The following is a 27,555-nucleotide window of genomic DNA, read 5'->3' on the forward strand; positions in this document are numbered from 1 at the left end:
CCGCAGTTTGGAGAGGCTGATGTGAGATGGGGAATAAATCCTCTTTTCTTCCCTAGCCTCGCTCGGTGGACCTGACCATTTTACTGTGCCGAGCGAAGGGAACAGCCAAGAACCACCCGCCCCTCGTCACTATCCCATATTCTTCTTAACATTTATTCCTTGCACTAAAATCGGTCCATCCCTCTCCCACATCACTTTCTCCAAACCGAAAGTGTTCCAAAATCATTCATTCATTCCTTCACCGTGTTACTGATCAAAGAAGGGGTTCTCCACCCCGTGTCCTCAATCGACCAGTTCCTGGGACGTTTCAAATGGAGAAAGAGTTGATTGCTAAGCGCAGAGCAGGAGACCAGGTGGCCTATTGGCCTAAAATCTGTCTCCCTGCAATTAAGGAGTTTAGGGTTTTTATGGATTCAACCAAGTGGAGGTGGAGTTGTTACCATTAAAATAGCCATTGCAGTAGCAAATATAAAGACTGTGGTCAGCGTTACAGAGAAGTGTTACAACTGCCCCTTTCCACCACCTAGTCCAAATGTCCCAAAGCATCCTTTAAGTTACTGTTTTCATTTTTCTGCAGATGTTTCTCTTTCTCCTACTTCAATATGAGCTCCTACACCGGGGCCTCCCCTTTGCACCCTAGGGGACAGTGTGTCTGTAATTGCTTCCTTGGCCTAAGAGGCTTAGCAGTTCTCCAGCCCACCTGAGTATTTTTGGTGCTACACATAGCTTATTTTTTATTTATTTATTTTTTAAATATTTATTTTTTATTAATTTCTCTTCCTTTCTCCCTCCACCATTGTCTGCTCTCTGTGTCCATTCGCTGTGTGTTCTGTGTCCACTTGCATTCTTGTCAGTGGCACTGAGAATCTGTGTCTCTTTTTGTTGCATCATCTTGCTGCATCAGCTCTCCATGTGTGGGTTGCCACTCCTGGGCAGCCTGCGCTTTTTTTGTGGGGGACGGCTCTCCTTGCAGGGTGCACACCTTGCACGTGGGGCTCCCCTATGCGGGGGACACCCCTGCGTGGCAGGGCACTCCTTCTGCGCATCAGCACTACGCATGGGCCAGCTCCACACGGGTCAGGAGGCCCTGGGTTTGAACCCTGGACCTCCCATGTGGTAGGCCGATGCTCTATCAGTTGAGCCAAATCTGCTTCCCTGAGTATCTTTTAGAAACACAGTTTCATCCACTCAGATTTATTAAACATCATAAAAATGGAAGAATTTTGAAATGTGAGCACCATACACACCATCTTGTGTCTCAGGAATCGGTTGCTTGAGGACGTTTAGAACGACTGTCCTAACAGCAGGTCTAGGCTAACTCCAGCCAGTTTCAGCAATTTCAGATATTAACCTTTTGCTATTTTAAAAAAATAATATAAAGACACCTATATAACTCTTAACCCTCAGTTATAAAGTTTCAACACAATGCCTCGATATTTAAGCTACACTGGTTTTTTTCTAGTACTATGATAGAAAGGGTTCTGAGGACACAAAATTTAGAGGAGCATTCTCTAAGGAATGCAGATTCTTTTAGACTTGGCAGTGCACCGCGCACATTGGTTCTGAGGCTGAGTGCCAAGCAGCGGCCCAGGCAGGGGAAATGGAAGGCATTTTTGTCATTGGAGGAGGAGGTGACTTTTACAACACAAGTTTCATAGCTGACATTTTTCCCTTCCTTAGTAAATATTTCCACTCCCTTGACCTTTGCAGCTGGCCTTCTAAAATACAGTCCACTGTTTCTCATATAATGATCACCTATTTCAGGACATAATAACCACGGGTGGACTCATACTTCTGGGTAGAACACATTCCCTTTGAAAACTACAGATCAGGATGTTTGTGCTGAGAGGCTGCCCCTACCTGTGTGAACCCACAAAGAAAATACAGCAGTTTGTGGGTAACCATCCATAATTCTACTGTTGATGAGAGATTAATAGTTTACATATTAAGGTCTTTCTGAAAGGATACAGAAGGTAGGTTTATCGTACAGATACCACTCATGGGGAAATATTGGTACTCCGTAGGCATTATGTCCTTGTAGAAAACATTTTCCTGTTCCCCTGAATTGTCCTGCCTCAGTCTTTATGAGATCTGCTAATTCATCAGAGAATACACAAGGCCCTGTAACTATACAGGGCCTCCACTGCATCCTTGAGGGATTCACAACAGAGTCTTCTCTGGATTGTGGATAAGCAGGAAAAAAAAAATGGTATTAATAAGCAACAGTTTCAGACAACTGCATCACAAAAATTATTCCTATGAATAATAATAATATGAAATGTTCCTATGTCATGTACTGTGCCATTTGTGAGGATTAGAAAGCAGGGGGTGCTTGGCGGGCAAGAAGCCAGACCAGACAGGCTTTGTATTAATAATCATAATAACTAAAAATTTATTGAGCATAGCTATGTCGAGCACAATCTCAGCACTTTACGTGTATTAGCTTATTTAATCATCACAGTAGTTCTATAGAGTAGGTGCTGTTTTAAGGTCTCTTGTAGCGGGATTGTGTCCTCTACCCACGGGTACAGGGAGAGCCCGGGCTCCTAGCACTGTTCCAGCTGCATTATTACCAACCAGCGCCATGGATTTTAGTCTAAATCCCAACAGAAGGCCTGTGAAGACAGGCTGCTCTTGCTTTGTGGTGAAGGTAAAGCTGCCTCTGAGAGAGAGAGTTTTGGGGAGTTGAGCCCTTGCTCTCTCCCCTGTTGGGATAGCTTTCTAGCCTTTCTATTACCACGGGCTCTGGGCTCTCTTCTCTATTGCATGTTGCTTTGAATAAAGCCATGCTTGCCCGTTTAAAAAAATAAAAACAGATGATTTTTTTTTAAGATGCATGGTTACCTCAGCTTTCTCTCTACTTTTAGTCTCGCTGTTTTGTGGTTTGGGACTCCCTCTTCTTTCTCCACTGCCCACCCACCATCTTTACATGTCCAAACCCCCCCTTTCCCAAAGCCTTCCCCAACTCCCCTCGGCCAGGAGTGACCCTTTCTGCCTCAGCCCTTGGCTCTCAGCTTTTCCAGCCTGCAGTCTAGGCCTCTGTATTGTATCCTACCAGACCGCGAAGCACCCCAAGGGCCCAGGCCTGCCTTGCGGGGGGTGTCGCCTGCAGCCCTGACTGAGGAGCTCCCCCGGCTGCATCTCCCTTTTGGTGAGCGGAGCGCCCGGCTGCCACCTCCCACCCCGCTGAGGGTCTGACTGCTCGGGGTGGGCCGCTGAGAGGAAACCTGCCTGTGGGGGCAGGGCCCTGGGCCTGGAGCTCCACCACTGACGAGCTGTAGGACCTGAGTTACTGAGGCTTGGTTTTTGTTTCTGCTTTTTAATTTTAAATGCAGGAGGAATAGTGTTACTTACCTCGTGTGTTCATTCTGAGGATTCAATGAACTAGTGTAAGTGCTTGATATGTAGTAAGACTTAATAAATGTCATTAATCGGCCGCAGCAGCATTAACCTGTGTGTGCACGCCACCTCCAGGAAGGGCAGAGATTTATTCTACGTCAAGCAATGACGCCTCAGTGTAAAGTTCTGGGAAATAGCTGATTGTTAACAGCAAAAGCTACACAGTGTGCTAGATGATACTGTAAGGACAAATGCAAATCCACAAACAATAATAATAATAAAGGGCTTAATTCTCTCTGTTGAACTTAAAAGACTCCCTCCTCTCTCCCTTCTTAGTACTTATTTGCTTTAGAAAACCTGTAATTCCGGGAGTGAACGTAGCTCAGTGGCTAAGCACCTGCTTTCCATGTATGAGGTCGAGGGCTCGGTACCTCCTAAAAAAACAAAAACGAAACCTGTAATTTAAAATTCTCCCTTTGTCGTTTTGAAATGTAACCAAGGAAGACCTCTCTACCTCCCTGTTTCCTGGGAAGAGATTAGCATAACAACCTGGGCGGCTCCTGGCTCCACATTGTAAACCTACCTAGTATCTTGAGAAGGTGTGTGTTGTGGTTGTCCCCCCTTCTCCACTTAAAAAGGGCGGCTCGCTTTCTGTCCTAGCAAGCTCTTTGCAGAGTGCCCTTGCTGGTCGAATGCCGATTCAGTAATAAAACTGGTTTTCTTTCTCTTCTGTCTTTGTGGAGAGGTTTTCTGGATTGGGAGAGTTGGTTTTTAATTGTATTTTCCCAGCAATATACAGCAGATCCCACTCAAGAGGGCTCTGAAACAGGCACCTGTTTGTCCCCTGTCTTTCCTAAGTGAAGGCAAAGAATTCAAGCAGGGAGAATGACTCCACAAGCCCTTTTTCATTCTTTCTGGTCTGCTCAAAGTGTAGCTGCTAAAAGATATTTCATTTACCCTCTTATCAAACTTTATCATATCCCAAGTAAGAATATTCAAATAACCTAAAAAGCTCTTCTTGATCAGGCCTGGCTATTTTTAATATAGGAGAAGCTGCATTTGAATTAACTCCTGCAGTTTGCAGGCTGAGGGGCCTTTTTTCCATTTTCCTTCATCTATAACAGAGAGAAAAGAAGAAAGGTGGAAGCTTTGATTCTTCTGACCAACTGGCCAGGGCCCCAACGCCTAATTGTACTTTGCTTTGTGTTGCAAAATCAGTGGTGGCTCCCAGTGTCTTTATCAAAATGGGAAAGAAGGCCACAAGGGTGGTACTTTCCAAGGAGAGTTGTGAGGAGGCAGGGATGGCAACAAAGAGAGAGGACCAAGAGCATTGAGAGAAAGCTTCAGGAGACTAGCTGTACTCAGTGTGAAAGGAAAGACCTGTTGCAATGTAGCCAAGGTTTCTAGGGTCTTGGCTACATTGCAAGACAGAATCTAGAGATGCTCAAGAAAAATAAGGCCAGTAAAAAGAATTTATTGGTGGCGGACTTGACCCAGTGGTTAGGGCGTCTGTCTACCACATGGGAGGTCCGCGGTTCAAACCCTGGGCCTCCTTGACCCATGTGGAGCTGGCCCATGCGCAGTGCTGATGCATGCAAGGAGTGCCCTGCCACACAGGGGGTGTCCCCCCTGTAGGGGAGCCCCACACGCAAGGAGTGCACCCCGTAAGGAGAGCCGCCCAGTGCAAAAGAAAGTGCAGCCTGCCCAGGAATGGTGCCACACACACGGAGAGCTGACACAACAAGATGACGCAGCAAAAAGAAACACAGATTCCTGTGCCGCTGACAACAACAGAAGCAGACAAAGAAGACGCAGCAAACAGACACAGAGAACAGACAACCAGGGTGGGGGGAAGGGGAGAGAAATAAATAAGTAAATAAATAAATCTTTAAAAAAAAAAGAATTTATTAAGAAACAAGAAAAGAGATAGTACACTTCTGTATTAGTCAGCCCAAGGGATGCTGATGCAAAGTACCAGAAGTCTGTTGGCTTTTATAAAGAGTATCTTTTGGGGTAAAAGCTTACAGTTTCAAGGCCCTAAAGAGTCCAACTCAAGGCTGCTTTCTCCACAAAAGCCAGTTGCCCCGTGTCGAAGCAAGATGGCCACTGGTCTCTGCCTGGTCTCTCCTCTTCCTCTTCCTCTTGAGGGCCTGTGGGCCCAGCTTCTTCCTGATCTCAGCGGGAGGGTGCACAGGGCTTGTCTCCCAGGGCTTCCTGTCTATCACCTGCAAACTATCAGGTGACTGGCTCGTCTCTCCCCAGGGCTTTAGCTGTTTGAGCCTTTTCCCTTCTGTCATTGTCATGACAAAGTTCTTTCCTCTGACATTTGTGGAGCTCGCTCTCTTCCTGTGTCTTCTTGATTGAGTGTCCGTTTATATTATCCCACCAAGGGGTGGGGACTCAGCCTGAGTCACGCCTTGCTGACGTGACCAAATCAAAGTCCTAATCTTAACAGGTAATTTAATAAAGGGCCCCTCTATTAAATCCAGTATACTCAAAGGGTATCACACCCAGAAGAATGGATTAGTTTACAAATGAAATCTTTCTCTTTTGGGGATTCATAAATAATCCCAAACTGCCACCACACCCACGACGTGGATGCTGCAGTGCTACAGGGTGAGACGCACCACGTGGAGTGGGGGCAGGTCTTTTTAAGGCCGTTCCTCCTCTCCCCATATTAAGGCAGGAGCTCGGCTATCTGCTGTCCTGATGGTTGCCTTTCTACCTTCACCTGTCGGCTTTCAGGGAACCAATGGGGAGGCCTTTCTGTTTGGAGGTATCTAGGGCTTCTTTAGAGGCCCGGAGTTTCAGATGGGACCTCGCGGCCACGGTCTTGGTGGGCTTTTTGGCGGTAGTGTTACAGCTTTGTTCTCAAGAGCTGCCTCCCCTCAGGGGTTTCCAGGTGGGGTCTTGGGGATATGTTCTGACCAGGGGGTCCCAGATGTTACGGCTCTACTGTTTCCTACACTAACCTGCCCCAACCCCACGGGGCCCACAGAGAGCCGGGCGTGAGCTCCAGACCAACAGACGAGGCTCTGATGTGCACCACCAGCCAGAACTGGGGGCTGGCCTTTCCCTCTGCACCCCCTCCCCTACTCCCCACATGCTCACCTCACGCAGCCGCAAGGCCCGGGGGCTGTGTTGTTCTGCCGCTTCTCCCTGTGAAGAAGACTCACCTGCCTCTGGCAGGTAGAATGATTTACAGCTTCCGAGAACCCCGTCAGCCAGGAAGTTGAGAAGAGGTGGCAAAAATACAATCATGGAGCCAAGTGGGTGCTGGCTGCTCATGCAAAACACAGAGAAGTAGTTGGGGGACACCTGAGAACAAGAGGAAGTGCAATGGGGCTTGGAAGCTGCACCCAAGGGCGCACCTTGGCCCAGAGCCCTGGGGTCTGGAAGCCCGGGAGAGTTTCCTTTTTGCAGCAAGTCCTCCTGGACTCTCCTCGCCCTGCAGAAGGTGCTGTGCAGAACTCTGCTAACTCCTTACCCCTGTCTAGGCTATGCTCTGGTTCTTGCTGAACCAACGGTTTAGTACTGTTGGAGACGGATCATTACTGTTGGAGAAGGAATAATGTGCATCACGAAGGAAAGGCTTAACCCCCGTCCTGGAGGTGGGAACCTATTTGAAAAGTTTCTTTGACTATGTCAGTGTGAGCAAGGTGTGAACCCGTTTGTGAATTAGGTCTTTGGAGATCTTCTTCAAATGGGTGAAATTGAATCAGGGTGAGCCTTTAGCCATATGACAGGAGTCCTTATAAGCTGATGAATTTGAGATGGTTCAGTGGAAGACAGAAGGTGGCAGAAACCAGAGGAGCAGAAGTGAGGAGAGAGAGATTGCCAGGTGACGGAGGACTGCCAGGACCTGCGTACTCCGGGAGAAAGCCAGCAGTGCCAACACCTTGATGTTGGACTTGTAGTCTCTAAACAGAGACAATAGATTCCTGTTGTTTAAGCCAAGTCCTTGTGTGGTATTTGTCATAGCAGCGCTGGTAAACTAAGACAGTCACCGAAATGGAGGTAAGAACGAAATCATCGGTTTTCAGTTTTGTGGTTTTGAGGTGTTAGCCTGTCTTACTTGGATCAAAACTCTTCTTTCTGGTTATCTCTTCTCTGGCTTTCAAGCAGCTGAGCAGGGCTGCCCCCTCCCCCCCATTCTACTGTGGACAGGCTACCCTGAGTCACCATCGTCTTCCTTGGAAGCTTTTCCACCTGCCAATTAAAATAAAATGGCTGCTTGCATTGGGCATTGTGGGGAAGGACCCCTTTCCCTAAAGAATTTTCCAGAAAACAAAATGATTGACCTGCAGTGACTTTCTGAGAGGCACATCCTCTAGAGCTGCAGATGAGCAACACCTGGTGGTAAGCCAGTTTCAGTCCAGAAGAGGCAGCTTATCTGAATGGACAAGCATGCTGCATAATCAATGCATGTCTGCTCCCCACTTTGTAAGAGCCCCCCATGAAAAATGGGAACTTGATGTCTGCCAGTCGGAACATTTCCTTGCTTGCTTCTGCGCTGACACTATATCCGCTCTCCCTTTCCATCCCCTGGGCATAAGTCCTTATCACTTTAGGTTTGGAGCTGCCTGATTCAGGAACCATTTGTTGCCCAAAATAAACTTTAACAAAATTTTTAAATACCCCAGTTTATCTTTGACGTAGCCAAGGGCCTGAACTGAATCTGGCTTTCCTCTCAGGACACCTCTTCCCTCGCCTTCCACAAATATTTGCTCCCATTTATAAAACCTCCCCTTCCCATCTCTCATTGTTTCCTCCACTGGCTCTTTACCCAAGGCCTAGCTAATGTGTCACACGCTAATGGAAGCCTTCTCCCTGCCAGTGCCTGAGGTCTCCAGTGTTGGAGACGCATGGGCTTTCCCAAAAAGACCGTGCAAGGAGGCTGTGCGTCCCTCTTGCACTAAGACACTTTCGCCCTTTCTCCCGTTTCCACCCTGCTGTGATGGGTCTGCAGTCTCCAGTTCGCCTGACTCCTTTGGGTTTCTTCTCTGGACCTCACTGCTCAGCCACAGGCCCTCAGACCAGCGCCACACTTCAACCCTGACCCTGGCCCCACTTCTGGGGTGCTGCACCGCATTTAGATCAGCCCTCAGGCACCCCACTGGCCTCGGAGGGAGAACGGGCATGACTCCCTGGGCTTGTGGTTCTAGGAATCTTTCTTTTCTTCTCCCCAGTCCTGAGGCAATGCCAACTTGGCTCTCCCACTCCAAGCCACCTGCTGCAGGTCTGCAATGACTGCTAAGATTCCCTGAGGGTGGGAACTGGCATTGCTGCCCCTCCCCTGCTGTGCCCGAGAGTGCAGCAGCTGGAGAGGCCAGAACCCCTGCTGAGGAAGAGTTCTAGAACTCTGCTGTGGCTCTTCCTCCAGGCCAGGCTGCACTCTCCAGCTTGGGACTCCATTGGCCCTTTACAGACCTGAGAAGGAAGCAGGCCGCCAGCATGCCCAAGGGGCACCAGAATGCTGCAGTTGCCAACTAGCAACTGACCGCCTTGCTGCCTTCTTCAGACATGGCTGCAAACACGGGGCTCCAAATTGTCCGGGGAGCAGAGCCTGCCGATTCTGTAATGTCCATCTGTCAGGGAACCTGCAGAGACAGTCCTCTGGCCAAGCAGCCCTCCAACTAGTAGCCTCGTGGTCCTCATCCTGGGTGGCAAGACGTAGCCAGGGGTGCTGGCTGCAGACCCTGGCAAGGGACAGGCTGAAGGCCAGGAGCTCACGGGGCTGGCCCTGCTTGCACAGGCCAATCAGGGAGGCCTCGGAGAAGTGCGAAAGATGAACTAACTGGCTAGAGCCGGTGAAGGCCCTCAGGCTTTCCGAACTCAGACTGGAAAGATGGTGTCCTGGGCTTCTATCGCCTTCTCTGCCCTTCTTCACTACACTTGTATTACTTGCTTTATGCCCCCTCCCCCTGGGGATTGTGAAATTCATAGTGTATGTGTTTTGCAAAACTTTACAATTTTTTCAAATAGATTTTTTTCCTCCGGTCCCCGATGGCTCCCTCGTCTATTTGCTCATTGTTTTTGCCCAACTACTTGAGCCACATCTCCTCCTTGCGCATTTGATTTTGCTCATTGTCTGACCGTTGTCTGCTCGTTGTCTGTGCATTGATTTTTGCTTGATGTCTGCTTGTTGTCTGCTAATTGTTTGTCTTCTTTAGGAGGCACTGGGAATCGAACCTGGGACCTCCCATGTGAGAGGCAGGCACTTAACTGCTTGAGCCACATTTTTTCCTCTTCAGACAATTTTTGACACACTATATAGGTACAAATGTCCTGTCAGTGGCAGAAAAGACTGGAGTAACTCAGTTCAATTCATTTCTGACTTTACCCGGAGTTAGGCCAGACCTCACAGCTTCAGGGCTGTCCCCTACAAGAATGGTTTTCAGGCACCTGCCACAGGGGCCTGGCCCACCTGCACGTCTGACCACCTGGCTCCCCACCACCCCTTTGGGTGTGGTAATTAGCTAGAACAACTCCCAGAGCTCACTGAATGCGCTACACTTACTGCTCTGTGTTTATTATAGTAAAAGGATACAAAGAAGAAGAAGCCACAAAAAGAGACACATAGGTCAGGGAGGGTCTCAGATACCAGCTTCCATGTTCCCTCCCCATGGACTTGGAATGTGCCCCCTCCTGGCACAGAGATGTTTTGCCTCCACCACGGGAGCTCCCTGGAGCTTCAGTGTCCAGAGTTTCTTTGGGGTTTCACAAGCAGGTGTGACTGATGGAGCCGGTGCCCACGTGGTTGAACTCCATCTCATCACCTCCCCTCCCGAGATGAGGGAGGTGGGCTGATGGATGGGCTCCAAGCCGGAGACCCTGCGGTTGCTCTGTCTGGTGTGGCCAGTCCCTGCCCTAAGACTTCAGGTGTGGCTGTCCCCACCTGTCGTCTCATTAGCATGTGAGCTCTCAGGTTTCCTGTCCTGGGAAGTTACAAAGATGTAGAGGTTGCATCACCAGGGAGTAGGGAGAAGGACCGGCCAACTTTTCCTTCTGCTACACACAAGGACAGGGACCGTGTCCTGTGTACCATCGTATCCCTAAATAAGATGAGAACCTCCTTGGGGGTCCTGCCAATGGTTTCTTTTTTTTTTTTTAAATATATTTTTTATTTGTTTTTAAAAGACACTTAGATTACATAAAATGTTACATTAAAAAAAAATATAAAGGTTTCCCTTATGCCCCACGCCCCCCACCTCCCACTTTTCCCCACATTAATAACTTCTTTCATTAGTGCGGTACATTCATTGCAACTGATGAACACATTTTGGAGCACTGCCACACAGCATAGATTATAGTTTACGTTGTACTTGACACTCTCTCCCACTCCATTCTGTAGGTTATGGCAGGATATATAATGGCCTGCATCTGTCATTGCAATGTCATTTTCAGTACTTGGAGTTGACCTGCCAATGGTCTCTTGTGACTAGTGCCTCTGACCATGGGATCCAGCAGGGACGTGAAGGTCCCTGCCTCTGGCAAACACGCTGCCAAGAAGCCATGCCTGGAATTGGCGGCAGGTCACTTTGGTCTGGGGGTGAAAGGTCAGTGGAGGCGTCCAGCACTATCCTGGGACTCTTCCCATCCCTGCCTGGGTCACAGCCTGGCCCTTCAGTATAGGTGGGAAGACACCACCTATGTACTGATCCAGATCAGGAAACCACTTTCTGCTTTGGACTCTGGGGCCGGGATAGCTCTCGAGACAAAACTCTGCCTTGTTCAAGGTGCCTGTGGCAGGAGGACATTGGCATCAGATCCACCCTGCTGGCCAATGTCTGGAGAACCTGCAGGCCACCCAGAAATACCTTTAGGGCATTGCGATGGCTGGAACTGTGTGACCCAAAAAACACGCTCAAGTCCCTATCCCTGGTCCTGCAGACATGAGCTCATTTGTAAATAGGATCTTGAAGACCTTTAATTAAGGTGGGGCCAACTGGATTAGGGTGGACTCGAAGCCAAAGGGTTGGTGTCCTTCTAAGAAGAGGAATTTTGGGCGGAGGCATTGACAGCTGATGAGCTCCTCAGCCTACAAATTGTGGGAGTTAATTCAAATGCGGCTTCTCCTGATATTAAAAATAGCCAGGCCTGATCAACAGAGCTTTTAGGTTATATGAATATTCCTACTTGGGATATGATTAAGTTTGATAAGAGGGGAAATGATGTGTATCTTTTAGCAACTATACTTTCAGCAGACCAGAAAGACTGAAAATCATTCTCCCTGCTTGAATTCTTTGCCTTCACTTAGGAGAGACAGGGGACAAACAAGGTGCCTGTTTCAGAGCCCTCTTGAGTGGGATCTGCTGTATGTTGCTGAGAAAATACAATTAAAACCAAATCTCCCAATCCAGAAAACCTCTTCACAAAGAAGAGAAAGAAAACCAATTTTATTACTGAATCGGCATTCGACCAGCAAGGGCACTCTGCAAAGAGCTTGCTAGGACAGAAAGCGAGCCGCCCTTTTTAAGTGGAGAAGGGGGGACAACCATGACACACACCTTCTCAAGATACTTGGAATCCAGGAGCTCCAAATTGTAAACCTGGCCAAGCAAAAGGCGGCCCATGCGCATTCCATCGCCTGGGAGCCCCACCCCAGACGTGCTACCCCAGAATCTGCGTTTTGAGAACAGGTCCATGTGATTCCAATGCACATAAGAATGTGAGCAGCACTGGTTGCATTGCTGTATGGAAAGAAACGCGGCAGCATGAGTCGAGATTTTGAAGATGGTCATAACCCTTGGATTTCACCTTAGGATAGAAGTATGGCTGATTCTCATTTTGGGGTTAGTCGTTAGAGGACCTGCGTAAATTCCCAACCTGGGGTCAGCTGGATGTTCTGCCTTCTTGTTTGGCTCTCTTCTCATACTGGAAACAGTACTGAAATGTTGCTCTAAAAGGTTCAGAAGGCAGTATCTAGATGGGCTTCCCCGGGGGCAGGTGAAACAAAGAACTTCCTAGGGAATGGTGAATGCAAACTGAAGGAGGAGGCAAACAGTAAACACACAAGGTGTCTTCAAACAAAAACACACATAAAGCAAGTTCAGTTATTGCTCAGTTGACCAAAACGTGACCAGAGACATGCAGGAGCCTAACCCTGTGTTTCCTCTTGCTGTGACGGTTCAGTATTCACTAATTCAGGGTATAAAATGCCTTTACAGACCATAGCTACTGCACATAATGAGAGTCAACTATATATTCTAAGAAATTTAAAGTGTGGGCAAAAAATTCATACAAAGCCATTTATTCCAAGTCCAACGTTATTCTTGATTATATAGCATTTCTATCCAGCAAGCATTACTTTTCTACCATTTTTAGCTAGAAAATAGTTTTACTACATAGTATGAGCCAGAGATGCTGGTGAATTCCAAACAATTGACTTATAAACAAATTTCTGAAACAACAAATCCCCATTTGTAAATTTTGGGGTTATAGTAAATGAATCATTGTACTGAAGAGATAATGAGGGAAGTGGACTTGGCCCAGTGGTTAGGGCATCTGTCACCCACATGGGAGGTCCACGGTTCAAACCCCAGGCCTCCTTGACCCGTGTGGAGCTGGCCCATGCACAATGCTGATGCATGCAAGGAGTGCCCTGCCACGCAGGGGCATCCCCTGTGTAGGAGAGCCCCACACGCAAGGAGTGCGCCCTGTAAGGAGAGCTGCCCAGCACGAAAGAAAGTGCAGCCTGCCCAGGAATGACGCCACACACACGGAGAGCTGACACAATAAGATGCGGACAAAGAAGAAGATGCAGCAAATAGACACAGAGAACAGACAACCGGGGTGGGGGGGGGAAGGGGAGAGAAATAAATAAATAAATAAATCTTAAAAAAAAGAAAAAGGAAAGGAAGATCTTGTGCTTCAGTGTGGAAATGATGAGAAGAAAGCATTGCTTAAATGGTTAATTCAATACCATTGTTATTATTAACTATCAAGTAAGTAAATTAAATTAATCACAAACACTAGTTTAGTTTCCTGTCACCCTCCCTTTCTAGTTGTAGCTTCCATGGGATTGTTGTTGTTCTGGGGTAGTTTCTTTTTTGGGCAATTTCTGGATTTTTATAGCAATAGCATTGTTCTCACAGCAGAACAAAGCCTGTCATTTCTAAACAATGACCTATATGAGTTTTCACAAGGCCGGTCTTGGAAGAAAAAAAGATCTAGCTAAGATGGAGCATGTACTCCAAAATAGACTCACAGAGCTATTTAATGTTTCTTTTTAAAAATATCCAGAGAACTAAAGCTAAAGCCTTGTCAACTTTTCTGCCCCGCCTAGCTGCTAGCTGGACAACGAAAAGAAACTTCCAGGGATAACCCTGCTTCTAATCTCATTTCCTTCCCTGCAATCTCCTCTCCACCTGGTAAACTGTTTTCACACATCTGTGCACTGACAGCTCATCTATTCCTTCCTTTGCAGAACTTGTCAGCAGCAGCAGCCGGGGCTCCCAACCTGGTAAGAATGGCTGCGAATCCTCCCCCCCAGCCCCTCTCCTCTCACCCTCCCTCCTTTCGCTCTCCTTTCCCCCTCCACTTCCTCCTCCTCCCTCCCTGCCTTCTCCCTCCTCCCTCCACTCTACCACCCACTTCTCTCTTGCCTCTTACTGCCCTGGCTGACAGCGTCAGACTTTTTCTTGGGTTTCAAAAGATACTTTCAGGTGACATCTTCCTTTTTAAAGTTAGGCCTCCTCTTACCATAATTTTAGTCCACAAATGAATGTTACTCATCTGCAGTATAGGCACTAAATAGTCTACTAATGTGGCTAATGTAGTTAACCTTGGGAAGGATTTTATTTGGGAAACAAATGCACATTTATCTCACATGGTGGAGAACCAGAGGTGAGATGCTTGCATTTGAAGATATTTGACCATGATAAAAACCTGGGAGTGTTTGGGCGCTTTTCTTTTTTACTGGATGAATATAAGTTTAGGGTTTAACACATTTTAGTATACATATAGGGATGGTGTCCTTGTCGGATAAAATGTACAGTTGATCTTCATCGTTTGTGGATTCCATGCTTGCAAACTGGCCTACTCACTAAAATTTATCTGGAACCCCCAGAATCCATACCAACGAGGCTCTCACTGTCATGTGTGGACATATGCAGAGCAGCGAAAAATTTGTGTCACTGCACATGCGTGTTCTCGGCTGAGATTGAGCCAGCTGACGCTGCCTTCTCATCTCAGCTGTCCTACAAGCAAGAATCCCTTTTGCCATCTATTCAGTGCCGTACTTTTCACCCTTTTGTGCTTGCTGGTAGTGATTTTTCTATTTATCGTGGCCCCCAAGGGTAGCCTTGCAGCACTGTCTAGTGGTCCTGAGTGCAAGAAGGCTGTGATGTGTCTTATGGAGAAAATACATGTGTTAGATAAGCTTCAAATGGGCAAGAGTTGCAGTGCTGTTGGCCATGACGTCCATGTGAAGGAGTCAACGATATGTATTTAATAAGGTGTCTTTAAGCAAAAACACATACAAAACAAGTTCAGGTGTTTATTAGTCGATGGACATTTCGTGACCAGAGTTTCACGGGAACCCAATGGTTCGGTATTTGCTAATCCAGAGTTCGCAGCAACTTCATGGTACATAGCTACCAACCATTTCATGACAGTAAATTCAAAATGAATTTTCTGATGGGTAGAGAAAGGTCTTGCAAAAGGTGATGTTTTCCACTTAGCCTTATTTATAGCAGTGATTTACCTAACTACCAATTAGGACTAACTAAAGACTAATAAGTCAAGAATCTGTGGAAGAGCATTTAGATAGAGAATGAAGTATCTTTTCTTACTCCTTATTCTCCAGCTTAAGCTGTTGACAGCTTTTGCAAAACTTTTAGTGAGCTAGACAGTACAAAATTGAGGAAATTCAATTTGAGATTTCCTTTAGGTCTCAGAAATCCCAAGAGGTCTTATTCATGAATAGCCTTTGATGACAAGTAAGGTACAGCTTCTTAGCTAGGCAATTGGCATGTTTTATTTCAAGTTCAAATAGAGGGTTATTCGTTGCTTGGTATGCCATTTGTCATTTTCCATTGACCTACCATTAGGAGGATATTTTTCCTGTGTTTTGCTTAACTGGTGCATTTAATTTTTAAATTATTTGCAATTGCTTGTGGAAAAATTACATTTTTACATTGGGTTCCAAAGTTTTTTATATTATGCAAATGGATTATCTCATATGTTCAGATCTTACTATGAAATTTTGTTTACACACAGATGAAATAAATTCATGATAAACTTAATAATATACCTTGATTTATAAAATTGTTGACATTTAGGATACCTGCCTCAGTTGCTTTCAATAGGCATATTTTTAGAATTCGGGTGATATTCAGGGAAACTGAATGTGTTTCTAAAGAAGAAGAAGGAGGCCTTAAGTTATATGATTTTTATTCCTAAAAGTGAAACAGTGTGTATTTTTGTTTTACAACATACTATATAATCTCTACAAATCTGATAGCAATGGAACTAGTTACAGTTTCTATATTTTTCGTTTGTTTTGCATTTTAGTAAACTCAATATTTAAAAAACTTTTATGCAGCCATATACTTATATATATTTTTATTTTTATTTTTTGGTAAAGATTTATTTTTATGTATTTCTTCCGGTTCCCCTTGTTGTCTGCTCTTTGTGCCCATTCCCTGTGTGTTCTTCTGTGTCTGCTTGTATTCTCATTAGGCGGCTCTGGGTACCAATCCTGGAACCTTCCAAATTGGGAGAGAGGCAATCATTCTCTTGACCACCTCATCTCCCTCTTCTCCTATGTCTACTTATTTTCTCTCCTCTGTGTCTCTTTTTCTGTCATCTTGCTGCATCAGCTCTCCGCATCGGCTGGCACTCCTGTGCGGGGAGGCTTTCCCACACTGGGCGACATTCCCACGCAGGGGGGCACTCCTGTGCGGGGCGTCATTGCAGCGTGGGTCGGCACTCCATGTGGGCCAGCTCACCTCGTGGGCCACCTTGCCTTCACCAGGAGGCCCTGGGCATCGAACCCTGGACCTCCTATATGGTAGACGGGAGCCCAATTGATTCAGCCACATCCGTTTCCCTATATGCATTCTTAAACACTTTTAATGTCACATACTATGTGGTTATCAAACTTCTTTAGGAGTTTATTACCAGTGGATTCTTCTTTTCTCTTGTGTATCCTTCACAATTAGAGCAAATATCATTAATTAATATGCTTCTCTGAGGTCATATTTTATTTTTTTAAAAACCTATAGGGAAAAAACCCTACAGAACTATTAACAAAAAATAGGATTTTTGGAAATAATTGTTGGCATACTGGGCGGTTTAGAGCTTCTAAATAGTAGTGGAATCCCAGGGGAAAGAAACTTTCCAGCTATAGAAAAAGCTTCTATTTCTTAGACTTTTTATTTTCAAACAAGATCACATTAGCAACCATAGGAGGAGACTTACATGTTGGCCCTTTCTTTCTTCTCCTCTATTCTGGGGCCAGTGGCCTCACCCCTTTCTCCTTGGCTTCCCTCTATAGAGCCTTCCTGGCCAGCTGGAGCTTTGCCCCATGTCAGATTCAGACAGTGCCGTTTATTGAAGCTTCAGCACCTCGCTGTGTGATGTGATGACTCCAGCTCGGGCGTGGGACACCCTCCTCGGAGCACGGAGCCCCCCACCACTGCCACCTCCTTCAGAGCATTTCTCTGCAGGCACAAAACCCACCAACGTCGGCATGGCTGCTGGTGGATAGGACCCCACTAAGAGCTGCGCTTTTGGTCTTTAATGATTTGGTATTTTACTCATTTCTTTGTTTTAAACTGTTCCATTTCAAAATTCTGAGTATGTGATTATATAGTTAGAATGTGTGAGCTTTTAATTGATCTGCAATTGGTATTTTTCCAAATTGTGAAAAAAAAGACCCACGAGAATATGTTGCTCTATATTGCCACTGAACTCCCAGCTATCACTTCCACGCGCTGAAAATTACGAGGATAGGGCGTCCGCCTACCACATAGGCGGTCCAGGGTTCAAACCCAGGCCTTCATGACCCATGTAGAGCTGGCCCATGCGCAGTGCTGATGTGTGCAAGGAGTGCCCTGACACGCAGGGGTGTCCCAGAGTAGGGGAGCCCCACGTGCAAGGAGTGCGCCCCATAAGGAGAGCCGCCCAGCGTGAAAGAAAGTGCAGCCTGCCCAGGAATGGTGCTGCACACACAGAGAGCTGATGCAACAAGATGACATAACAAGATGAGGCACAGATTCCGAGTGCCACTGACACAAGCCGACACAGAAGAACACCCAGCAAATGGTCAGAGAGCAGACAACTGGGGGTGGGGGTGGGAGAGGGGTGAGTGGGGAAGAGGAGAGAAATAAAAAACAAATCTTTAAAACAAAAAAAGGAGTATATGTGACTTTCAGAAAACGTGTATGCTTTTTAACCTTAATCAAATATTTATTAACATTTAAATTAAAATATATTAGTATTTTAAAAGCAGACTTAATCATTCGAAATGGAAATCATTGATCTAAATTTTCAAATAAGTGCTTATATATTTTCTCGGTATAAAAAATAAATTTTTATGCTAGATAATATATACTGTTTTCAGGTATAATAAAATTATAATCTCAAAGCTGAAGCTCATGGAGACTACTTCAAATTTAAATTTTTAAAAATAAATTGACCACTGAATTGCATACTTGAAAGTGATTAAAATGGGAAATGTTATATTTTATGTATGTTCCACAATAAAAATTAAAAGAAATAAGTAAACAAACAAACATGTAAATAGTAAATTGAAATTCTTTGTTCACTAAGATCTATGGCCAGAAAACCCAGTTTCTCCCAGTAGCCACGAGAGGGAGCTGTTGAACCCTAAACTAAATTTATTTCAGGGAAAGGTCCTTTGAACTTCAAGCAATTATAAATTTTTAGGGAAAGTTAGTCAGATAATCTAGTCTATAAAATTTACATGCTATGTAATGAGCAGTAGCCGAGGTTTTTCCCTATTAAAACAAAGTTATGCAGATATGATTGAAGTGATGAATGCACAACTCTGTGATTATTCCAAATACCATTGATTGTACACTTTGGATTGATTATATGCTTTATGAATATGTATCAATAATATTAATTTTTCAAAAAGTTATGCAGAAAAAATAAGAGATACTGCAGTTAAGTGTGAGTACTTTTTTTAAAAGATTTATATGTTTATCTATTTTACTATTCTACCCCTTGTTGCTTGTTTTTTCTTTTCTTTTCTTTTTTTTTTTTTTTTGCTGTCCATTCCCTGTGTCCATTCACTGTGCGTTTTTTCTGTGTCTGCTTGTCTCCCTTTGTTGTGTCATCTTGCTGAGTCAGCTCTCCGTGGCGCACGGGCCAGCTTGCCTTCCCAAGGAGGGCCCGGCGATGGGAACCCAGGGCCTACCATAATGGTAGATGGGAGCCCAACTGATTGATTCACAGCTGCTTCCCAGTGTGAGTACTTTTTAAAAACAACTTTTTAATTTGAAATACTTTCAAACTTACAGGACAGTTACAAAAATAATAGAAATTACATATATAAAACTCCAAGCATAGCCCTATCCTCCCAGATACCCAGCTCCACCAATTTTTGCCACAATTGCCATATCATCATCTATCTATTTACCTTTCTATCTATCTACCTATCTATCTATCTGTCTATCTAACACTTGAGCATAGGTTGAATGCCTCATGCTCTTTGAACACTTATTGCTATGTATATTTCCTAAGAGCAAGGATATGCACTTATGCAACCTCCTTTAATGCAGTTACCAAAGTTCAAGAAATTTAACATCGATATAAAGCTTACATATTCAATTTTTTCATGTATTAATTTCCCTTAGACATTTTTTCCTCCCTTTCTAGAGCCATCCAGGATGATATTTTGCATTAAATTGTTGTGACCTCTTTAGTTGCTCCCCTTTTTTTAAAATTTTGGGAACATTAATACAACATCAACTTTCCCATCTCAACCACTCCCAAGCATACTTACCATCCATCAGGGTTAATCACAGTCTCACTGTTGCAGTGTCCTCACCACCTTCTATATTAAAACCTTCCCATCTCCCCCAAATAGAAACCCTGCGCCCAGTATGCGTGAACTCCCCCTCCCACTTGCTTTCTGCTCCTGGCAACCTGTACTCTAATTTCTGACTCCAAGAGCTTGCAGATTCTCCAATATTTGATTTGTTGTTACCCTGAGGCTTCAATTTAACATCCTAAATCTTTAACAATCTAATTTGCTGTATTCCAACTTAAGTAGTATGCTCCTCTACCCCCCTCCATTTCCCCACCTTTATGCAGCTCTTGTCACAAATTACATGTTGTACATTGGGTCAAAAGCTACTGATTAATTATTACATTTTATGCATTTGCTTTTTAGATATCGTAGGAAGTAAAAAGTGGAATTGCAAACCAAAAATACAAGAGTACTGGCATTTATATTAACTCATGTCGTTACCTTTACTGGAGATCTTTATTTCTTCATCTGGTCTCAATCTATTGTGTGTTGACCTTTCCTTTCAACCTATAGAACCTCCTTTAGCATTTCTTGTAGGGTAGGTCTAGTGGTAAGAAAGTCCCTCACCTTTTGTTTATCTGGATATATCTTAATTGCTACCTCATTTTTGAAAGAGAGTTTTGTCAGATATAGAATTCTTGGTTGGCAATTTTTTTTTGCTTTCAGCACTTTAACTATGCCTTCTCACTGCCTTCTTGCCTTCCTGGTTTCTAATGAGAAAGAGGTGTTTTATCTTATTGTATGTGACATACTGCTTCTCTCTTGCAGCTTTCAGAATTCTCTTTTTATATTTGGCATTTGATAATTTGATTATAATATGCCATAGTGTGGGTATATTTGAATCTATCCTTTTTTGAGTTCAGTGAGTATTTTGAAAGTGTATAGTCATGTCTTTTGTTAAATTTGGGAAGTTTTCAGCCATTAAAAAAAATAACTTCTGTCCCTTTCTATCTTTCTTCTTCTGGGATTCCCTTAATGCATATATTAGTATGCTTGATATTTAATGGGTTATTTCTGGAATTTAAATTCTGAGGCATATGTTCCTTAAGCTTATATCCAGCTAGTGTAATGACAGGCTGTTCTCCAATGCCAGGAGCTTACAAAAAAGAGGCAGAAACAGAAGCATTTCAAGTCTTTGTAGCTTGACCTCTGCTAATGCTGTCCTTCAGGCCTTATCCCTACGATGAGCTTGTAGAATAGCTCCAGGCCAAAGCAAAAGGGCCTCTCGTCCTTTCTGGGCATGCACACGTGCCCCCCCCCCCCCCCCCCCCCCCCCGCAGAATTCTTCCATTTACACAGATAAGAATGATTCCTCTTCCTTAGGAAACAATTTCCTCACCATCCTGGGCACTGCACTCTGCCCACGGGCAGCTTGACCTGAATGCTCTCTCCTAGCATCTTGTAGGAGACCTGGATGAGCCTTCCACATGGAGGGCAAGTTCTGGGACGGCAAGTGCCTCAGGCCAGGACCAGACAGATTGGGACAGACACACACGCTCCCGGTATGTATACCAGGGTTACTCTGCTTCCAATGGAACCAGGGTAAGGACGCCTCCCCGGGGGCGCAGGCCAGCTCTGCGCCGAGTTGGTGAGGGGTGAAGGAGGGGCCAGCCAGAGCGCCACAGATCCTGCACCTTCAAGTGGCCTTTTTCTTGACTTAGCGCACACTTGGTTTCTGCAGTCCTTTAACTGTTTCTTGGTATTTTGAGAAAGATGTTTTTGCCAGTTCTTGCTAGGTTTTCAAAGCTGAGGTGTCTCACCCCACCATCTTGATCATGACTCAATCAGTGAATACTCTCGAGCACATGTTATTTCTAAAAGAGGGTACAAAGATAAAGAATTGGAGTTGCTCATAAGTGTATGTGTGCCTGTGTATATGTATGTTTGCATTAAGACTTGAAACATCATATATAAGAAGCAGAAGAAAGAAACAAAATGCTCTGGAGTTTCCGAAGAGGTAAGACATCAGGTGGGGAGACCCGAGAAAGGTCAGACAAGGCAGGGGGTGTTTGGGAAGGGATTTGGTAGACCTCTGGTAGTTTGACACTACAGAGAGTGAAATATTATTCTAAGTGGGAAGACAATGTAAGAGTAAAGAAATTTTGGAGAACCCTGAATGACCTAGTTTGCTTGAAGCAAAATTTGCGTGAAGATGATCAAAAGAATGTGAGACTTGGGGAGTTACTGTCCAGTGGGCACTGGGGAGATGGAAAAGTTTTAGTGATGGATGGTGGTGACGGTAGCATAATATTGTTCATGTACACAATGCCTCTGAATATATTTTTAATGTAATATTATTACAAAATCAATAAAAAAAATGTAAAAAAAAAAAAACAATGCCTCTGAATTGCATACTTGACAGTGGTTAAAACGGGAAATTTGATGTGCATATGTTACCCCAATAAAAATTTTTTTTAAAAATCCACAGACTTATACAACTCAAAGAATGAACCCTAATGCAAACTATGGACTTAGTTAATAATATAAAATATTAATATTGGTTCATCAGTTGTAGCAAATATAACACTCTAATGCAAAATGTTGATAATGGGGTAAACTGTGTGTTGCTAGTGGGAATGGAGGGTGGGTATATGAGGACTTTGTATTTCCTGCGTGATTTTCCTCGGAACCTGTAAGTGCTCTAAAAAAGTTAAACATTTAAGAGAGACGGACAGAGAATATGAGGCAGAGAAGGGAGCCCCAGCTGTATTGTGATCACTCACGAATCCCTGGGAGATGCCCTTTTACCTGATTGCTTCCAATGTCAAAAGCTTCACCCAATGAAATCTTACACTGAGAATGCAGAAGAGTGAGTGGGAAGCATAACTGAATTTCCTGTGGTTTCCTTAAACAGGCTTGGCCTTAGTCCCATAAAACATCCTAAGAGTGTTCTAGCGCAGGGGTGCTTTATGTAGATACAATGCTATCATGGGCAATTTCTGCTGAAAAATCCATTGAACACACTCTGTGCACAGCTTCTTAGATAATCCCAATGTTTATGAACTATAATTTTCTGAACCTGAGGGAGCATTTCTAAAATCCTTAAAAATAAAAGAAAGTGATCTTTAGAAAATGATTGACTAATAGTTGGATGCTTTTACTAGATTTATTTCAATAGAAATGACTACCTGGAGTACTTGAGAGGTGGTTTTGAAATCTCAGATTACTACAAGAAATTTTTAGAGCCAAAACAAAACAGAAGCTAGCTATAGGAAGTGGGAGGAATTTAGCTTTTGAGTTTTCTGGCAGCCAGTATGAGCGGGGAGGCATGCCAGGCCACACTGCTTTCATTTGATGAATAGATCTATGGGGAAAGACATTTTCCTGGAATTAAACTCAAGCAAAAAATGATAGTGGAGGATCATATATAAAAGGAACACTGGGTAACTTGCTGGACAACTACAATTGCTGTTTTTAAAAAGCTCATACTTTGGTAATGGAGGGTGTTGATGGTAGCACAACATTGTGAATGTGATTCACACCCCTAAGCTGTATATTTGTAAGTGGTTAAAGTGGGAAACGTTGGGTTGTATAGATATTACCACAATAAAACTAAAAATAACAACAGAAAGCACAGGCATAGAGGTTGTTCAGACATACTTTGAGCTTCTGCAAAGGCTGTAGATAGTAAGTTAAGGCATAGCTCAGTAAATCATTTGTCAAGGGCAGACATGACATGATCCTGATTCTTTGCTTTTTGATGATCTAATCCAGAGACAAAATTAGGGGACAAATGAGGGATATTTCATAGTGTATGAGGGGGTAGATGCAATAGTGGGCCCCAAAATATCCATGTCCTTGTCCCTAGAATGTGTAACTTTTTTACTTTACACAGCAAGGAAGAATTAAGGTCACAGATGAACTTTGGTTGCTCCTCAGGTCTCGATCTGCAGCCAGCAGTGGGAGATGGCCTACACTCACTTCTCTTTTGTGTGCTATAGGCAAAGGACCCCACTCCCTCCCTATCTGGAGCAGATATGGCAGTGGGGTGGTCCAGGTGCCATAGAACACGCATACGTAGCTAGGAAGACTCCAATGAATGCTCACACAGGCTTGGGGCCAAAGAGGAAGGAACATGCAAGCCACTTCTGCCAGGGGATGTGTTTTACCTCAAGACACTCTAGAGGGGGGAGCCAGTCCCCATTTATCATTCTGTCCTGGGAGCCAGGTTGACACATCTAATACTGACCACAGGCTTTACTCGTGGGTCACGGGACAAGCTGCACTTGGACCGTGCCATTTATTTATTTTTTATTCATCCAGTCATTCACTTACCATTTACTTATTTATTTATCTGGTCCACTGTTGGATTTTGCTGACTGTGGGGGAAGCCCTTTGGTGGGTGACATGGACATTAGCTTCAAGGACAACCTGCTGCTCAGGCAGGACCTCCAGTCTGTAGCGGCACCTTGGGAGATTTAGCACAGACCAGGGTCTTGTCCTTAGCTTTAGGGGCTTGGAAACGGGATTCTATCAGCTTACCTGCTGTTGATCTGACTCTAGCTAACAAAGCTCATAAACTAGAATTCTCATGTATTGATTCACAACAGGAGATGGTTGTGTTCACCCCTCAGTGTCTTGCCATATGTGAAGATGATCAGGAAAACACACGAGAGACCATAAGCATGCCTGGTGACCTTTGAATTCGAAAAAGGAAAATTAAGTGACCTAAGAAAATTAAATGGCCTTCTAGCTATGGAAAATCGGGTGAAATTAATGTTTCCAATAACTGAGATTTCTACCATGGAGTAGAAATCCAAAATGTTCAGTTAAACAATGAACGTATATGGAGCATCTACTCTTACCAGTTACCATGCCAGGCATTCTCTCTCATCTTGAAACAACGCCCAGTCAATGCTAGAACATTCTCTTTTTTGTGTGTGCATCTACATGCAACTTCTTGAGTTAATTCCAGATCTGAAGAGATAGACTTCGGGCACCCAGTTGGACTTCTGGGTCATTAGATGGGTCCCTTCTTTGAGTCACTCCTTTCCCGTGTTTCCAGGTAATTCTTAACTCAGAGCTGCCTGCTGTGTGCTGAGTATACATGTCATTGTTATTTCTTAACCATTACTCACAGGCAGGAAGTGGAAGTCTGTTGGCATCAGCTCATCGATGCATCTGCCATTGATTTTACAGCATGTGCTTATAGATAACTGGATTTCCTTTTGTTGGTTCCTAGGAGTGGCTTTATGTGAGGAAAGGTTGTTTGCTTAATTCCTTTCTGTAGTAATGGATAGTATGGACACTGTGTGGCAAAGAAGGCCTTAGAGTTTCAGGGACGAGGGAAAATCTAGTTCACAAGAGAATTACTTCAAAATGACTTGATCTTTGAGGGTTAATTTTCCCCTACAGTGTGACTAAACTTTTGAATATGTATAAACCCAAATGCACTCACCCCATCAGAGCGGCCTTACCCTAGAGGTCCCCAGAGTTTAGGGCCCGGCTTTCATTTTCACAGTCAGTTTGGTTGAGTAAATAGGCCTGAGACTTACATTTTTGTTTTCTAGATCACCAAAGACTGGGAAGACTGGGCATTTAATAACCCTGCGGGGGGAGTGTTTGACTCACTCATTTGTTTGATTCCATCTGGGTAGTAGGTTGGAAAGTTTAACCAACTACATTACTTTTAATGGAGAAAAAGAAGATACACAAAGCATTCACATTACTTTTTCCTAGAGATAGTTAACTTTCAGGGCACCACTCTCCTTCCTTTGGCATTTGGTAGCAGATGGAAGTCCCCTCGACTTGCAGGCTTTGACTGTACCGTTTTAGAGCAAGACCATTCGCCTCACCTCCCTGCTTCTGTGCAGGCACCAAATAGAACAAAACAGCTCTGAAAATAGAATTTCTCAAAAATCTAATAAAAACAAAAACCAGTCGTAGTCAAGCTGAGAGACATTTAGAAAGCAGCTCCTCCCTATGCTGCAGTAGCCCCCAAGGCTGCAGCGGATTTCCCTCTTGAATGGTTGATAGCTGGGTCCTGAGCACACCTGGATAAACTCTTCATTTCCACTAATGAGTATGCCAACTCGATCTCAGAGATCTTTCTGGCTCCTTTCCGTCCAAAATGTTCTGCCAACTTACTGGTTTCAACGTAGGCTAGCAAATTGACTATTCTCATTAACCCAGATGTGGAAGAAGGGACTAAAGAGAAACTGGACATTGAGCAGCTGTGTCAGGCTTCAGTGTCCCAGGTTCCTTACAGCTCCAGATACCTAGTACAGCCTGTTGTGGGAACCCTGTGCAGGGCAAGCAGCCGCAGGTGCTCAGCTCCACCCTGGGCTGATGCCAAGTGGAGAGAAAAGTGGGTGCAGGATATTGCTTTGTGTATTGCTGGAGAAAATCACCTCTGCCCGGCTGCTTGTCCATCCATCACGTGGAAGGTAAGTCCTACAGTTCAGTCCATGTGACGGCTTTCGGAGATCGGTGCCTGGAGAAATGGATTAAGGAGCCTAGAGGAGCTGGGCAGCTAATGGAGCCACCCAGTTTGCTTTTCCAGTTTATCAAAAAATCGCTTTTTTTTCACTACACAAGAAGGAAAAGGCAGTAGGGAGTTTTCGGTAACAAATCCTTATTTATGGAAGAGGAGACGGTTAATCGGCATTGGGAGTCTGAGGATTCCCCACTATTCCTATCTGTTGTGGGTGAGCTTTCAAAATTTCAAGCGGTGGCTTCCCCCACCCACAGAAAAATTCCTTTAAGGAGTCATGAGATCATCAACATTCAGCAACTGTTTAAAAGACTGTTTAGACTTCTGGAATGACACTGGGAAATTCTTGGATTTATGGTCTGGAGCAAGAAGGAAATCACGACTAGGAAATGAAGTGGTACAGAAATCTAAAATTCAAACCTGGAGGAACCTTCTTTACATCATTTAATAAGCTGTTCCTCTTAATACAGTTATTGCCGAGTGGAGTTTTAAAAAAAAACATAGTTCTGCTTTGGCTCAAATATGATGTAGTAGAAGACAAAATTCCCTTCAAATAGTTTGGGCTCAATCATTTACTGTTAAATGCTTTCTTGAGACTGTAGCAGTCGTTGCTTAATGGTCGATGTACTCTAACAGGTCTTGCTAAATAATCTAAAGCGATTTGGAGTGCTGCTCCAGTTCTCCATTAAGCCAATCAATCTAATGATAGGATAAATGATGTTCTCCAGCCACCTTGTTTAGCTCTAGCCACAGAAACTTGGAAGACGGTGGTAGGAGCCTTAAAAGCCATGTGTATAGTCTAGCCTTTTGAGTTCCTGGGCTCACAGCCTAACATAAAAAAATAAAAAGCAGATGTGAAAAAAAACAACAACCCATGCCAGAGAAATATGACTAATGGGGTGCATGACACTGAGTTCATATTAGGCAGCAGTTCTCAGACGTTTTGGTCTTAGAGCCCCTTTATAATCTTAAAATTGAGGACCCCAAAGGGCTTTCATTTGTAATGAACATTGTCTATTAATATTTACCATATTAGAAACTAAAATAGAGAAATTTTAAAAATAATTAATTTAATAAGCATAATAATAATCCCATTGCATGTTAACATAAATAACATGTTTATGAAAGTAATTATGTTTTCCAGAACAAAAAAAAAATTGAGTAAGAAGAGTGGTACTGTTTTGCATTTTGGCAAATCTTTTTAGTGTCTGGCTTAATAGAAGACAGCTGGGTTCTCATATCTGCTTTTGCATTTGATCTGAATGTGTCGCAATATGTTGTCTTAGTTGAAGTACATGAAGAAAATCTGGCCTCACACAGATATGTAAGTGAAAAAGGAGGAGTATTTAAACAGACTGCAGATAATGGTGGATTTGTTTGAGTTTCCTGGTAAGTGTAGTTTCTTAAGGGTTAGCTGCAATATGAAATCTAAATCCATATCAGTTTCAGATTCAAACTCAGTTACATTAAAATCCATCTCCCACTCCCAATGGATCCTTCTTCCATGAATGATTTGGTAACATCATGCGCTGGTCTTTTGGAAAATATTGGTTCACTGAATTTATGCAGCTCATTGAAATGTTGACATATTTCTTTATACAATTGTTTAAAAAGGAACATATGTTAATATCACTTGTTACTATGTATCAGACAATTCTTTAAATATTGGAAAACTGTCAAGCTCATGGTAGATATGAGTTTTCTAATTTTTGCTTGATATTAGCATTTTATTTTTGGCAAGAAATACCCTCTGCTGTTTTCCTTTTCATGACAGGCTTGC

The sequence above is a fragment of the Dasypus novemcinctus genome, chromosome 15 (assembly GCF_030445035.2).
Source record: "Dasypus novemcinctus isolate mDasNov1 chromosome 15, mDasNov1.1.hap2, whole genome shotgun sequence".
NCBI classification, from domain to species: domain Eukaryota; kingdom Metazoa; phylum Chordata; class Mammalia; order Cingulata; family Dasypodidae; genus Dasypus; species Dasypus novemcinctus.